The sequence below is a fragment of the Pelodiscus sinensis genome, chromosome 5 (genome assembly GCF_052426305.1).
Source record: "Pelodiscus sinensis isolate ZL-2025 chromosome 5, ASM5242630v1, whole genome shotgun sequence".
Classification (NCBI taxonomy): Eukaryota; Metazoa; Chordata; order Testudines; family Trionychidae; genus Pelodiscus; species Pelodiscus sinensis.
This window is the reverse complement of record NC_143056.1, coordinates 16,278,253-16,293,824: the sequence shown is the minus strand read 5'-3', so window position 1 is coordinate 16,293,824 and position 15,572 is coordinate 16,278,253.

The window sequence follows — 15,572 nt, the reverse complement described above, 5'->3', positions numbered from 1 at the left end:
CACTCCTGTAAAATGGGGCCTGGAATATTTCCTTATGTATTTGAATTGCAGAGAGGCAATGAGACCTCCACTAACTGAGTTTGTACAGAGCCTACTATAACGGTTCTCTCCTCAGAATCTGCTATGTAACGCATATATTAAGTGCTATATAACACAAATAATAATTTGCTGTTCTGCTTATTTTTTCCTTCTTCTCAAGCAATCATAGATTTTACACTAAATTCAGTTGCTTTTGACTCTAGAAAAATCACTTCATAAACATATAAAGGGCTTACATATATTTCTGTGATGGGATGTCACAACATTGCGGTGCCTCCTGACTGGTTGTCCTGGGGATTAGCTCTATATGCCAGTGCACCCTCTTCTGGTAATGTTGTGCCCCATCACTTCTGCTCCAAGAACCCACATCTCTCCCAGACCCTAGTCTCCACTTCATGACACAGCCCTCCAGCTTTGCACTTCTTCTGGAGTCCTTCAGTCAACTTCCTTAGTGGCAAGTTGAGGCAAGGGAGACATAAGCCTGCCCACTCTAGTGGGCCCTGGACCAGGGCCCCTGGAGATGGCCACCACTTTCTGTGTCCCCTCCAACTCCTCTGTAGCTCTTCCCTGCAGCCTCAGCAATGCCATTTTCAGTCAGCTGTCTGCCTTCCACCAGCAAGGCAGCCAGTCATCCTCACTCCTCAAGCTCCAGGGAGTGACTGACACTGCTCTACACTGCTGCTTTTCTTATATAGGCCTACCTGCCCTGCTTGGCTGCTCCTATAAGCCCTTGGCTGACTCCTGTACGGCCTCTTAGGGCTCTATTAACCCCTGAGAGCCCAGTGTGGGGCAGGCACAAGATCACATTTCCCAATTTAAAAAAAAAACTAAGGCGTTTATAATTAATAATCCAACAAGTGAAAAATTGGCCCTAATTACCAAGGCAATGTTCAAAAAGAAAAGACCCATTAACTGCATGTCTCATAATGGGATAACTATATTAGCAAAACTGATGGTTGAGAAACACCTGTTAAAAATAGCTATAGCAATTATGACGTTTCATTCTAGTTCTAAACCAGTTTTAGGCTTGCACCAACCTATGCAGATGATCTTATCCAATACCACTTAAAACAATCTCCTTTGTTCAGCTTCAGTAGATTTATGTTTTGTAGGAAATAAACACGATAACTTTAAATTATATTAAAGCAAGCAACAACAAGCAGATGCTGGTAACAGGTACTTAGTTAAATTAATTTTCTAAAAAGTAAGTCCTGAAAGGGGTAGAAGACACCAATCAATCTCTTAATGAGGTGCAAGAAAAACATGTGTCAATATGACAGGTTGTGATGGCTAATCATCTTCAGAAGAAGAACACTGTTCAGAAGAACACTCTGAAAGGCTCAGAAAATTGATTAATCGCCATCAGGACATATTGCAGCAAAGCATTTTGCAATAAAGTAGTTCTCACACATTCATGTCATTTACACCTCTGCCATGGTGTGTTAGTTTGGGAAAGATTGTAGCTTACGGATGTTTCTCTTGAGTTATTAATAACTCAGAATCTATCTGCTTGCTGTGATTTGTTGACTCACAGCTACCTGAGGTAATTTTCCTGCATTGTTTACTGGAATGGATAACTAAATGGAAGAGACAAACTGTAGGGGTCCTGTTTCTCTTTTGTGTTTATAGATGCTTTCTTGTGTATAAGACATATCTAAGCTAGCAAACATTTTGGTTGTCTGTCACTTACGCCCTTAAGTTTGAGGAATGCAACAAGAGTTTTTATGGGGGGGGGGGACAAAACAACCCCTTATTTGCACATTTTCTATTTTCTTTAAGTCAAATTTCTTAAATGTAAGATACAAAACTAACCTCAGTTCTATTTTCTGTTTGCAGCCAATGTCACATCACTTTTATGACTCACAATATATAATGCAAGTGAGAAGGATGGCTCTCCTTGTACAGATGCAACCTGAAAACAAAACCTAATGTAGGATTCTAAAACAGTTGTGTGACTATTGTTAGAAAAGCAGCAGTAGGGACTTCTCATCAGTACCAGAAGGTACTTAAGCAAAGGATTTTTTGTTTTTCCTTTTCTCTGTGGCAGCCACAAAATTTGCATTCATTACAAGTTTTTGAAGTGGCTCATTATATGGGATGAAATTGGGGGTGGAGCAAGGCTAAATTTTTTTGTTATTCATGTCTTCATTTTGGGGTAGTAAAGATTGTATTTCCTTTTCCCTTCTATCACATTTTTACTTTGTTGGCATTAATACTCCCTACTCAAATATTCCACTCATTAGGTGCTATCTAATTACACACTCTGGATTTTACATATTCATATATTTTGCTTATGGTTTTTGTTCACTTGCTTCTTTCTTTTTTATTAACACAGTAAAATAAATATAGTGAGACAGAGACATATCTCCAGTTGCAGTTCCCCGACACATATGTGGTATCATATAAGCAGTGAATATCAACAGGGGATGTCCTATTTCAGAGTAGTGGAGCCGGGGCAGGTAGCACTGTCACAGCCCCCACAAACTCATGGAATGCAGCAAAGATAAGGGCAGGACCCAGAGGGGCTAGTGCAGTTGTCATAGTGCCTGGGATTGGGCCTAGAAGCATATTAAACCCGCCACCCCAAGACCCTCCTTCCTAGCCTAGAGCCAGCTGCACTCTCAGTCTCAATGCTGCCTTTTACTTCCTTTCCAATTCCTCTGTCTATTCATGGGGGGGGGGGGGGGGGGGGAGAGAGGGGGAAACAGCAAGCAAATGGTCTAGTAGCACTTTAAAGACTAACAAAACATGTAGATGGTATCATGAACTTTCGTGGGCACAGCTCACTTCTTCAGATGACCAGAGTTAGCAACAGGGACTCTCTGTTTCCCAACCTCACATCCTTGATGACTGGGATTAGTGTCAGAGCCCACCAACCCAAATGAAGGTAAGAAAATGGTGACAGAACCTAGACATCAAGTGACAGCAGGAAACAAAAAAAAAAACAACCACACCCACACAACTTAGACGGGATGAGGATACCGTTCAGAGGTGAAATGAGGAAGCAGCGAGCAGAAAACCCCAGACAATGTCCACTCCTGCTCCTCAAAGGCATATTAGTCAGTGCATGCCACTCACAGGAACTCTCTCTGGATGTGCGTAGGGAAAAGACCCCACAGGCCTTCTTAGTGTATGTCTACACTGCACACTTATTTCAAAATAAGCTATTCTGGAATAATTATTCCAAACTAACTTATTTTGAAATAGCACGTCTACATGGCCGGGAAGCCTCAAAATTAGTCCAAAGCAGGGTTCCCTAGTGTAAATGTTTACATTAGGGAAACCTGCCTCAGACTAATTTTGAGGCTTCCCTGCCATGTAAATGTGCTATTTCGATTTAGAGCCCCAGAAGATACAGGGGAGGAATAACTTTGAATTGCCCATTTCAACACGCCTTATTTCAAAATAGCTATTGGAATTGGCATTATTCCTCATCGATTTTGGAAGAAGCTGTCCATTATTTCAAAATAACGGAATGGCTGTGTAGATGCTTGCATTATTTCGAAATAACGCTAGTTATCTCAAAATAACAGTGCAGTGTAGACACACGCCTTGTCCAGTTTCCTCCTCTGGAGTGAAGGATGGCCATTTTGGCCAGAGTCAAGAGGAAGTGGACAAGAAGAGACGGTACTTCAGTCTGTCAAGCTATCGGTTTATTTCTTCACATTACAAGTACAACACAGCGGCATGGCAAGTTTCTCCACATATGCCTAACTCTAAAAGCAATAGAATAGTTCTGCTTTCATGACCATTCACACTTTGACCATTCTGCTGGGATTGCTAAAAGGGGTGAGAAACAGGGCAACGTGTCTTGTGATATCACCTGCCTTTGGGGAACCAAAGTGACACCAATAATTCATTTAACTCAGGAGTCAAATAGGAATCAGCATGCCCCACCAGTATTTGGCCTAGATCTGCTACCGTATTCCGGAATTAGAGAGGATACGGAACTGGGCTAGCAACTCTAAAGGTAATGGCTCAATTCCTGCCTCTTGCACTATCAAATAGTATGACCTCATGTACATCCCATTGCTACCTTGCACCTATTTCCTCTCCTGTGTGTTGTCTGTGAACACTAATCTCTTCAGGAATGAGACTAATCTCTTCAGGAATGAGACTGTCTCACTGTGTAGAGTGGGGCTGTGACATACTAAAGTATAATCCAGACTATTGAGTCAACCCTGCCCTGTAACAGAGGGTGCCCTTTACAATACCTGGCTGCTCACAAAGGGACTGGGCATGTAAATCATTCCCAGCTAAGCCTGCATGTAGCTCCAGTCACACTATGGCTCTTACCACAAAAATTATCACAGGGTGACCCCAAAGCACTCCCAGTTCTCAGATATCCCCCCCAGAAATATATTGCCTGTATTGCCCAACCCTCTCTTTGAGAAGTACAAATATATTAAGTTGGTTATGGCTTTAAGGCAATAATATGTACACAATTTGTTATCCAGACATGATCTCAAACTCACTGGATTAGATAAAATAAGTTTATCATCTTCAACGTGATTGTAAATGAATGCAAGTGATGAGGTCAGAGATGGTTACAAGAAAAATAAAGATAAGATATTAACTAATAACTAACTTAAACGACATGTGATTCAAGCAAAGTTTCTATCCACATGCTCCAGCAGATTACTAACCAAACTCTCAGGTCAGGACCCCATCCCCAGAGTTCAACATCTGCTTCTTTTGTCTTTTCCGGGGCAGTGAATGCAATAGGCAAGGGGAGAGAGAGGTGCCTTTCAATGTTTGTACCTCCTTTTTTATAGTTTCAGTTTCCCTTTTGAAACATATTTCCTGCTGAGAAAGAGAAGCCAAAAAGTCTATGTGGAAGGATGTTCCCCGCTGTTTTTTTCACCTGTTTGAACTTGGTCTTCCCTTCCTGCTTGATGATGCTCTTTACTGCTTACATGCAAATTCAGCAGAGCTCACATTTCTTTGTTTGGGATAGACCTATTTGCAACTCCTGTTTGTGAAGGGCTGTAGGGTTTGTTAATACCATAAAGGAAAATCTTATAACTGCAAAATGTTGCCACGTCTATTTTACCAGGACAATACAAACCAGACTGAGTTTACAAATGATACTTTACAAGGCATATTTTGTACAAAGATTACTACAAAAGTGTAAGGCTATGAATACAGGGGTATTTTTGTCACAGGGGCCATTGATCTCCAGCCAATAGCTACCACTACTACTACTAATAAAAAATAATTTAAAAAAATAGAGCTGCAAGGCTCTAAGTACCTGACCCAAAATTCACTAAAATCAATAGAAAAATTCCCCCTAATTTCAATGGACTTTAGAAAAGGCTCTAAATCCCATTTCCAATCACAGCCACTGGCCCCATTAGGATAGTAATTGTAAAAGTTGATTTGTTAATGAATTTGGGAAAACTCCCCCATTATAGCGGGTCAAAACTTTTCTGATAGAATGGAAACTTCCTGTGCAAATATGTTAATTTCAATTATGTTTCATAGGAGGGAGGGAAAGGCAAAACCATTTTTCTAAGGTCAAAACACTTTCAGAATCAAACTTCCCATTTCAAACAATTTTCCATTTATATTTTTTCTATTGAAGAACATTTTAAAAAATCAAAATTAAAAATAATGTTTTGATTTTGTCAAATAATATTCCCCCAGTTTAGTTTTGGGTGAATGAAGTGTTTCAAAGGAAATTTGGAAATTCACAAAGGAAATTTGGAAATTTGGAAATTCAGAATTAACAAATTTGAAAAAAAAAGTCACAGAATTTCTCATAAAAAAGAATTCCAGTTCTTGCCTGCTTCTTCTCATAATTCTACTGAATTTTGGTTTGGGGAAGAAGTAGGTGTAATCCAGTGGTAAGTGTACATTATTTAACCCCTCTATGTCCTATCCACAGAGGATAGGAGTCTGCTACAGCTGCCAGTCTGAAACTTTCCTGGAAGTCCCATCTTCTGGCCCACACATTTCATGTTTGTTTTTCTGAACAGCTCTAGTTGCCAATGAATCTTAACTCTGACTTTTGTGTGATGATACTCTAATTACATGATACCATACTATTTCTCAGATAATGCATCATATGATTTTTCCTATGATCTTAAATATATATGTAGTAAATTGAGGGTCAGTAACATGGAGTCAGCAGGTCTAAATAAGAGGCCTGTAACATGAAAACAGCAACAGGCCTGCAATCTAGTGAGCAAGACTTTGGTTCAGTAACAGGAGCCAAGAAAGAGGCCCTATTGATAACTGTGCGATTGTGTAAGTTAGGTCGAGCATGGAAGGACACAGGGAGGCACTGGGTACAGACTGAGAGCCAAAGGGGAGTATTGGAACATCTTAATAGAAATGTCTTGGTACAAAAACTCCCTAAAAACTAATGCACATACCGACTTAGGTTCAGGACTGGGTCGAAATTGACAGCATGAAGTAAGTAAGCCCCCCTTCCATAAGGTGAGGGGTGGTAACTAGGCAACAGAGGGTGGTAACCTGGTACGTAAAGAAATGATGTAAGTTGTTTGTACCTGTCTATAAAAGGACACCGCAGAGGGTGCTCTCCGGCCGACCTTGGGGGGGGCGCACTAGGCGCCTGAACGGCAGGTGTCATTGCCTAAACTTACAGAGTGCACAGTAGCTTAACTTTGACTAACTGCTGTTAATATTTGTTATATGGCAATAGGCCTGCCCGGTGTTGGTACCTTGTCAACGCGGGCCATAGTGCCCAGTGGTGTAACATTGTACTGATCTCTGTTTCCAACTGGTAGAGCTTCGCATTTGACAATAAACCTGCTCGATTGATTTCAAACCTTGCCTGCATCTGTCGTTTCCGGGGCCTCTCAGAGATCTCTTGTGTTGACCCAAGTGCACAGGGTCTAACACTCTAGATAAAGGGAGTACCGATTGTTACGCACGCAGCCGAAAGTTTAACAACGGAGTAGAGGTCCTGTCAGGAGCGCGCCAGGACAACCTTGACCAGACGACGCTGACACTGACAGTCCAGACCACCGAAGGTACCGAGGTACGAAAACACCAAGGTACTACAATATAGATCTAAAGTATGTAGCTTCTTGATGTTTTTCCCATTGTATAATTTTTATTGTTACAAATAGTCCAGGACAGTATTTCTCCATTGACAGGTATTCTATATTAATTCTCTTCTTAATAGGATATGTATTTCAGTAGGTTTGTCAGTATTATACATTTTACTACCTACAGCACAATCTTCCTTAGGTGTCACTCAGGCAGATCACTACAATGGTAATTTAGCTCTTAACTGATATGGTGATGCACAGACCTATATAATGCTACACATGTGTACCTAAGATTATAACAAAATTTTGCATTGTATTTTAATATTTGAGCAACAGTGTATGAACATGCAATGAAAAGACACACAGAAGGAGGTAGTGTATTTTCACATTGTCTGCTTTTGTTTTAAAGGCTAAACCATGCAATCCCAATGTCCTCTTTATAAAAGTTTATTTGATGACTTTTACTATAATGTCTCCTTTTGACTTTTCTTATGTTAACAATAGTCCAGCTTCACAGGGCTCCTGAGCTTTGAAATATATTATAAAGCTACTTATTTTCAACACATTCTGCAACACAGAAGAACGTTGGCTCCCACGTCAGACTTCTGGAAAAATAATAATCCTGTATAAAAGGGCCAAATACCTCCTAGTTGTGGCACATTCCCAAATCATTTTATTTTTAGCCAATTTTCCAGTAAGAGTCACACACTCTTTGGGAAATGTTGAGCTGTCAAAGTGGCACATTAAATATTTCATATCATTCCAGAGAGTGGACATTCCTATCCTTTCATGTTCCCATGTAGTCTTTGCCATAGAAAATTCATTGGAGGGATGCAGAATAGAAGCAGCAGTAAAACTCAGGCTATGTCTACACTACAGGGAAAAGTCAGAAAAAGATATGGAAATTGTGAACCGCAAGTTAGGTATCTTTTTCCATTTTTCTTCTGAAAGTCTCTCTCAACATTTAGCCCATCTGTATGGGGCCAAATGTTGGGGAAAAAAACCTTTCGGAACATCCCTTCTTCCTCATGAAACGAGGTTAACAGGGATGCCGAAAAAACACATGTGCTTTTCCGAAAAATTTTTTTGGAAACGCCGACGCATTCCTTGGACTGGAAGTATCCCGGAGGCATCCTGACTGGAGGTATCCTGGAAAAGCTCTGCACTGTAGACACAGTCTCTGTATTTTACTGAGCATAAGTTTTTCTCAGAATACACCGAAGCTCTAAAATGCTTAACATATTACATGCAACGGTTCAAATGCAGAGTGCCAGAAAGAAAATGGTGTAGTTAACACCAAAGTGCTTTGTTTTTGTTTATGTTTGCCAGTGCTTCTGAATGTTTATCAGAATGGCAACAGATGGCACAAGGCAAATGCACACACTTTTTCACAGTTTCTTCCAAAATGAACAGATGTCTTCATTACATGCTACATGACCGTGTGTAACAAAATGTGACAAGCATCAGAGGTAGAGAAAAGTGGCAGGTCCCTTTTCTAACCTGGATTGCTTCTTGGCATAGCTCTTAGTCAGGTCTGAGCATTGCACTGAATACTCAAGATGAGGAAAGTGGAGATGTTTTAATATATACTTGCTCACCCATCTCATTAGTGATAACAATGAATTAGAAACTTGCCACTCAGTTCATCCCTGCAAGGGGATTCACCCTTTGGGAAAACAGGTGGTGTTGAAAGAAATACCTGTGCTGCCATAAGGAGTGATTCAGTGTCCACTGAAATCAATGGAGGAACTCCCATAGACTTCAACTGATCTTGAATCAGACCTATCAATAGCATTCCAAGAAGAAATTTGGCCAAGTACAGTAGCCATGGGAAGACAACTTTAAGCTGCATTAGGGAGATGCATTGAATTCATGCGTTCCTGACATCCCTAGCCACACTGCTTCCCGGACTACCATCACTCATATTTTGCAACACTAAAATAAGATTTCAGGCTCTCTTGAGGTGTCCTCTCCCCATACCTCCATCTCTGGCAGATAGGCGACTAGAGTTGTTGGGGGTTTTAATGCTACTGCAGCCTCCCCAAGCAGGTATTGTACCACTTAGGCTCACAGTCAGCATCTGCACTGAAAAGCCAAAATAGATCCTACTGTGAATCTGCCTACTCATGTTTGCATAGCGTTATGAACATCAGCCCAGCCCCACTGACTTCCACAATGTTATGATTTTCTTTGGCTAACAATCTGGCCCATAAAGATATAACTATTACTGTTACTCTTTACCGTGATAGGTTAATCCGCTTTAACAATCCAACAGATCAAGAAAAACTTTAAAAACAATGAATAATCTAGCAGCACCTTAAAGATTAACAAAACATGTAGATGGTATCATGAGCTTTCATGGGTACAAACCATTTCTTAAGATGACTGGAGTATTAAAAGTCCAGTTCCAAAATAAATAGGGAAGGGGGAGAAAGGAAGAGAAAAAAGTAGTGAATTAGGGTGTTCATGTTACATGAAGCTCATAGAGAAGGTGCAAATTGTTCTTAAGTACCGGTTGGTTGGTTGGTTGGTTGGCTGGCTGGTTGGTTAAGTCATTAGGCTGTGGAAGGTAGTGTGCTAGCCAGGTGCTGTCTTTATTCATACCTTTGTGATGGGTCCCAAACTTGTAAATGAAGTTAAGTTCCAAGGCTTCCCTGTGTATTTGGCTTGTGGAATTGGCTTGAAACAACATGGTGACTTTGAGATCCATTAATGAGTGCCCAGGCAGGTTAAAGTGTTCTCCAACAGGTTTCTGTGTGTTGCCTTTTCAAATATCTGATTTGTGTCCATTCATTCTTTCTCGTAGAGACTGTCCAGTTTGGCCAATATGCATGGCAAAGGGGCATTGCTGGCATAGATCACATTAGTGCATGTGCAGTTAAAGGAACCTTTGATGTAGTGGCTGCAGTGGTTGGGTCCAGTGATGAAATCGCTTGTGTAGATGTGTGGACAGAGTTGGCACCAGGGCTGATTGCAGGGGTGGGCGCCTGGATGATTAGGATGGAAGTGTGTTGCGTAGTTACTGGAAAGTACAACAGGTCAAGAAAACCCTAGTGTCCCAATTTACTGTCATTGGAACTACTCCAGAAATCAATTATGCCACTAACAAAAAAAGGCAGTGATCTAATGACAAAAGCAGTAATGATGGAGATGCTAAGGTCTGCGAGCAATCTGCAGCTTACTTGAGGACTATTTGATTATTAGTCACATTAACAGTATGCTGACTTGAACAGAGTCAGATAGAAGTTAAGCAGATTCACCCTGGAAGGGACGCTTCTGAACTTTAAGAACAAAGTTTTTCAAAAGGGACTTTGAGTGCCCAAAGCTGACACCCTGAAAAGTAGCTCGATTTTCACCGAGAGGGTGCTTGGTCATTTCTAAAAATCTGGCCCCTTTCAGATGTGCCTAGCTGGGCACCCAGAATTACTAATCACTGGACCATGGCTCCCCTGCTGGCTGTGGACACATCTTGTTTACACAATCTAGAATATAGGACATCGGATCAGGTACCTCTTTCAGAATGCACATGACACTGCCCCAGAAATTATCCCTTCCAGAATTGCTATCAAATGCATCCACCAATGTTAAAGTTCCTTTTGCACCATCCCAGCAGCCCCAAAGGGCTTTACACTGCCTTAACCGAAGGCAGGGGTAGTCAATTGGTAAACTAGGGGCCAAATCCAGATTGCCTGAAATCTTTCTATACTTACTCTTGGTTTTTTATTATTTTCTCTGGAGTCTGGACCTTGTCTAGACCTTGCCCAGGGAGTCTGGACCTTGACAAAACATAATTGACACTGACCTAAGGATTCCTTTTGTACAGATGCATCTTCAGCTGGTAAAGGGCTAACTTTCTGTAGTAGGCAATGACTCTAGGCCAGCATCTCTCAAACAACCCTTTAAAGTACATCCACCCAGATCAGCAGTGAAACTTCTCACAAACAAAACATGGAATAAAATCTTCCCAGCCAAATCCCTCTCTTGGCAGGCATTGTTGCTGGATGGGGTTTTCCCCAATACTCCACCATTTGGAGGCAAAGTGGAACCATTCTCTCTCATTTTCCCTGGCCTGGGAGAGGTTAGCAGGCCGTCCTCTCCCCACCAGCGTCTCTCCCCTTAAGAAGGCCTCCCTCCCACAATATGTCCTGATTATCTGAGAAAGGAGATCCCTGCTGTAACCCTATCTTGTTCTTGGGCCCTAAAGAGAACAGTAGTCTCCAAAGTATTCCAGTAAGACCGCTTCATGTCTCTCTCAGCACCTACAGTTGTTGTTCTCCTGGGCTACATTGCAGAACTCCTGGAACAGCCAAACTTCTAGTCTTAAAGAGCTAGTACACCTCCATTGTAGGGGTTTTATAAGTCACGCAGGGGCATGACTTATGGGAGGAGTGATTGAAGCCCAAGTACAGGGTGTACCTGTTTGATGGAACCACCCTTTGGGAGACATTACCTGAAAGCACAAGTTACTGCAGTCCTGAAATCTTCTTTAGTTGAGACTAACTGGGATTATGGGAATATTTCTTACCTGTTGACTATCAGCAGCAGCTATTTATTAACACTCTTTTCCAGTTGATCACCAGCCCTACCTGACTTCAACCACATGAATATGAAAGAATTGTCCTCCACAGTATCATTGTGTCATCACATCCCAGCCTGGAGAGGGTTAATGAGCTATGAAGGGGACCGATTAACTGGAAAGGCTGCACCTCAGGGAGAGCCAGGGCCAAAAAGGCTGATTAGAGATGGTAGCCAGCTGAAAAGGAATGAGCAACATTGACATAAAAAGCAAGGAAGTTGGTAGCAAAAAGGAGTTTTAGAAGAAGTAGTTGGCAATCACTCCCTGAGTGAAGGGAGATGTTTTTGGTGCTGCAGTGCCTGATAGCTTGCAGTTATGCCCTGGGAGGAGAGAGTCTGAGCTGAAAAATTCAGAGATGGGGGAACCAACGTAAAGCCGAGAAGTAGGTAGATGCAGGAAGGAATCCAGGAAAAGAGAAGTGAGCAGTTCACCATTGCTAGAGAGAGGGGGTCCCTGGGCTGGAACTCTTAGTGGAGACTGGGGCTGGTTTTTCCTGTCACCTGCTAGAGATGTGGTACAGGCAGGGTGCTGATGGGAAAACTGGCATTCTGTACAGATGGGCTTTGATACCCTAGAAAGGAAGGAGAGGTGTGTAATGACCTGGCTGCATAGAAGAATCACGCAGGAGGGCCCCATGTCCCGGAGTAAAAGACCACAGGGGGAGAAACCAACAGAAAGGTGTCAGACATGCAGTGCGCTAATTCCCAGAGCAGCCAGGAGAAGCCCTATATGTGAGTGGATCTTGTGACATCCTCATATTGGTGTATTATCAATGCCCTCTCTCAAATGAGTAGCTCCCACCCATTTGTGCCAGTTTCTTACAAAGGCTTAAATCCTGCAATCACACATACTAAATGTAAAAGCATGTGACTATTCTGACTGCAGGATGGGACTATTTACACACTTAAATTAAGCATGCCCACAAGTGTTCGTAGGATAAGGGCCTGAGGCAGTGCAAAAATTAAGTTCTCACTGCTTCTTACATCGGTGGGTGGAATCACATTTGCAGGTTCACCTAGTGTCTCTTTTTCCCATTGTGATAGTGGAAGTTAATTTTATTATGCTGAAGATGGTGTTTCTGCAAGACTGCATATGTGGGGTCCTAGGCCCTGCTGCAATGTAAACAAGTAATCCCTCCCCTCCTGCCTTGTTTCCTTGAAGGTTTCAAATTCCTTGACTCAATAGAATCTCCCACTCCGAATGTTACACTGGAGACAAAGTTACTGCAGTTCCAACCAAGCACCATAACTCCTTATGATCTCCATGAATTTTCCTTGGCATGGTCTCCATTCCATTCACACCATGCTCACTCACCTTTCTGACCAGAATGTCAGGACTGAGGAGACAACTTTGAATGTCTCCCATGGCGACTATTTGCTAAAGCTATCTATATCCAGGTGAATCCAGGAAAATCAGTTCATTATAAACCTTTTTACTTTGGACCAAACATGCAACTTGGCAGCTTGTGTCACCAACCTGTACTCCTGAATGTGGAAAAAAGTTTTTGCTCTTGATCATGACTTTGAGCCAAAACAAATTGAAGTCTATGGTAGTTTTTCCTATCTATTTCAGTGGGTGTTGCAGCAGGCCCTGTGGCAGCACCAGTATTTCTCTAAGCTGCTACAGAAACAAAATGTCTTAATGCAACTCCCACACACTCTTCAGGGGATAGGACATGTCAGACTGCAACTGCTGAGGCATTTCCCAAGCGGCAAGAATATAATTTTTATACAAAGATTTTAGGGACAGTTTTTGTTCAGGCTTATTACTTTAAGACCCAGCATCACTCGTTGATTTGTGATTCGGGGACCTCTTCTCCCATCTCCTTGAGGATTTCATTTGCTTCTTGGTGCTCCCAGCAGAACATCCTAGCTGGAACATGGCTCCTGCTAGGCCTAAAACTTCTTGCAGAGCTGTTCTCTGCAAACTACTTCCCAGCAGCACACCCACTCTCAAAAGTTCTCTAGGCCTCTGCCCTGTGGCAACCGTCTGTCCCTCCAGCACTAACAGATCACACGGGGTTCATTAGCAGTACATGAGAACCCACGGCAAGAGTCCCCTGAATTCCCTGCCATTATGTTTGATTTTTTTTTCATTCTAGTCCCTGAAAGACAGGCTACAGTGACACACATTTTGCACATGAGTAAACACAAAAACCAAGACACTATTCTCACCTACTCTACAGAAAGACAAACGGAACTCCTGCCTGAGAGAAGACAGGTGCTTCCGCCAAAAACTTATTCCTCACTGGCATGATGCCTGAGGCCTTTTCAGCTTTCTTCATGAACTTTGCTTCTACTGTAGACCATGCTGCTCCCATTAAGTTCCCTTCAAATACCCCCAATCTATCCTACTGGATCTGGAGTCTCACAGTGTACTCCATCTATAGTACTTATATGGCCCACATGTCTGAAGCACCTGAGCACCTAACAACCCTTAATGTGTTTACATTCACAACACCCCTGGAAGATAAGGGAATAATTCTAATGTTATCCTCATTTCCCCCAAAAGATTGACTTGTCTGTGGTGTAACAGGGAATGGTTTCTGACACACATGCTAACTGGATTGTCCTCTCAGCTCCTCACATTTTTTCCTGCTAATTTATAAAAAAGCTTCAGTATATTTTCTCCCATTAACAAATAATTTCACTGATATGTTTAGCAAAATCCAGCACCTGTCTAGGTGTAAGACTTTCACAGCTGAACCAAGGAAGGCAACTGATATCTTCTCTGTGCTGCACCACATACGGAGCTATGGGGGAACTAAAATAATTTGAAGCCATTTTGCTGGTGCCCATAAGGATGACAACAGTGATTAGGATCTATACACTGAGCAAAGTTACGGTAGGCCAATGTGCAGAGATGCTATGGAGGGGCAGACTGTTTCCCCCATTCACTGTTCCCACACCTGCAAATGGGCCAGCTTTCAATTACAGGTCCACAGTGTTAGGATTTTGTCCTTTTTGTAAATGTGTGTGTAAAATACCATGCATGTTTATGATTCTGTAGCTCTTCTTTTGACCCTAGCATTGCCCCTTTGCCAAGTGATATCAGAATTCTAGGGCCGCTCAAGTTGACTTCCCAATGTTGGAAAACTCAATCCATCTGGATATAACAATTTTTTTTTTTTTTTTTAGACCTATACAGTCATCCTGGAAGAAAATCAGTCAGACACCAGGGAATCCTCTCTTCCAGAAATCTCAGTCTATATACCAAAACCTGCTTCCCCGAAAGCTATTCTGTCCCATGAATTGCCACCAAATGGAAAGAATAAAGCAGAGTACAAAGTCTCTGCTTTCTGCCACATGTTCTCTCCAACAAGGACTACTGGACAGAAAAAAAAAGCCACTTGACAAAGTCTGAGCATGTGCTTGCACACTAAGGCCATATCTTCACTAAACAGAAGATCGGCGCTGACGTAATCAATGTTCCAGATATATTATAAATGCATGATTAGATTGATAGATGAACAAGTAATGCAATCATTCTCCTCACTCCAGTTAAGAGTGCTAAAGTGAACGCAGAGGGTGCCCTCATAGGTGGCCAGCACTCCTGCTTCTATGAGGAATAAGGGAAGCTAATGGGAACACTGACTCCCATCAGCCTCCCACTGTGAGGAAACGCAAAACAAGGTACATCAACTTCAGTTACATAATTAACATAGCTGGAATTGCATATCTGGATTCAATCTTTCCCTTTAGTGTAGACTTGACCTAAGCATTGATCTACAAGGCTGAATGTACAGGGAAGCTGGTGCAGAATACAGGCAGTCCCCGGGTTACGTACAAGATACGGACTGTAGGTTTGTTCTTAAGTTGAATTTGTATGTAAGTCGGAACTGGTACATATTGTAGGGGAAATTCTAGACAAACATTTCTCCAGAGCTCAGTTCTATTCTCCCACACCTCACTTCCCTCAGTCCTTTATTCTCAAGCTGA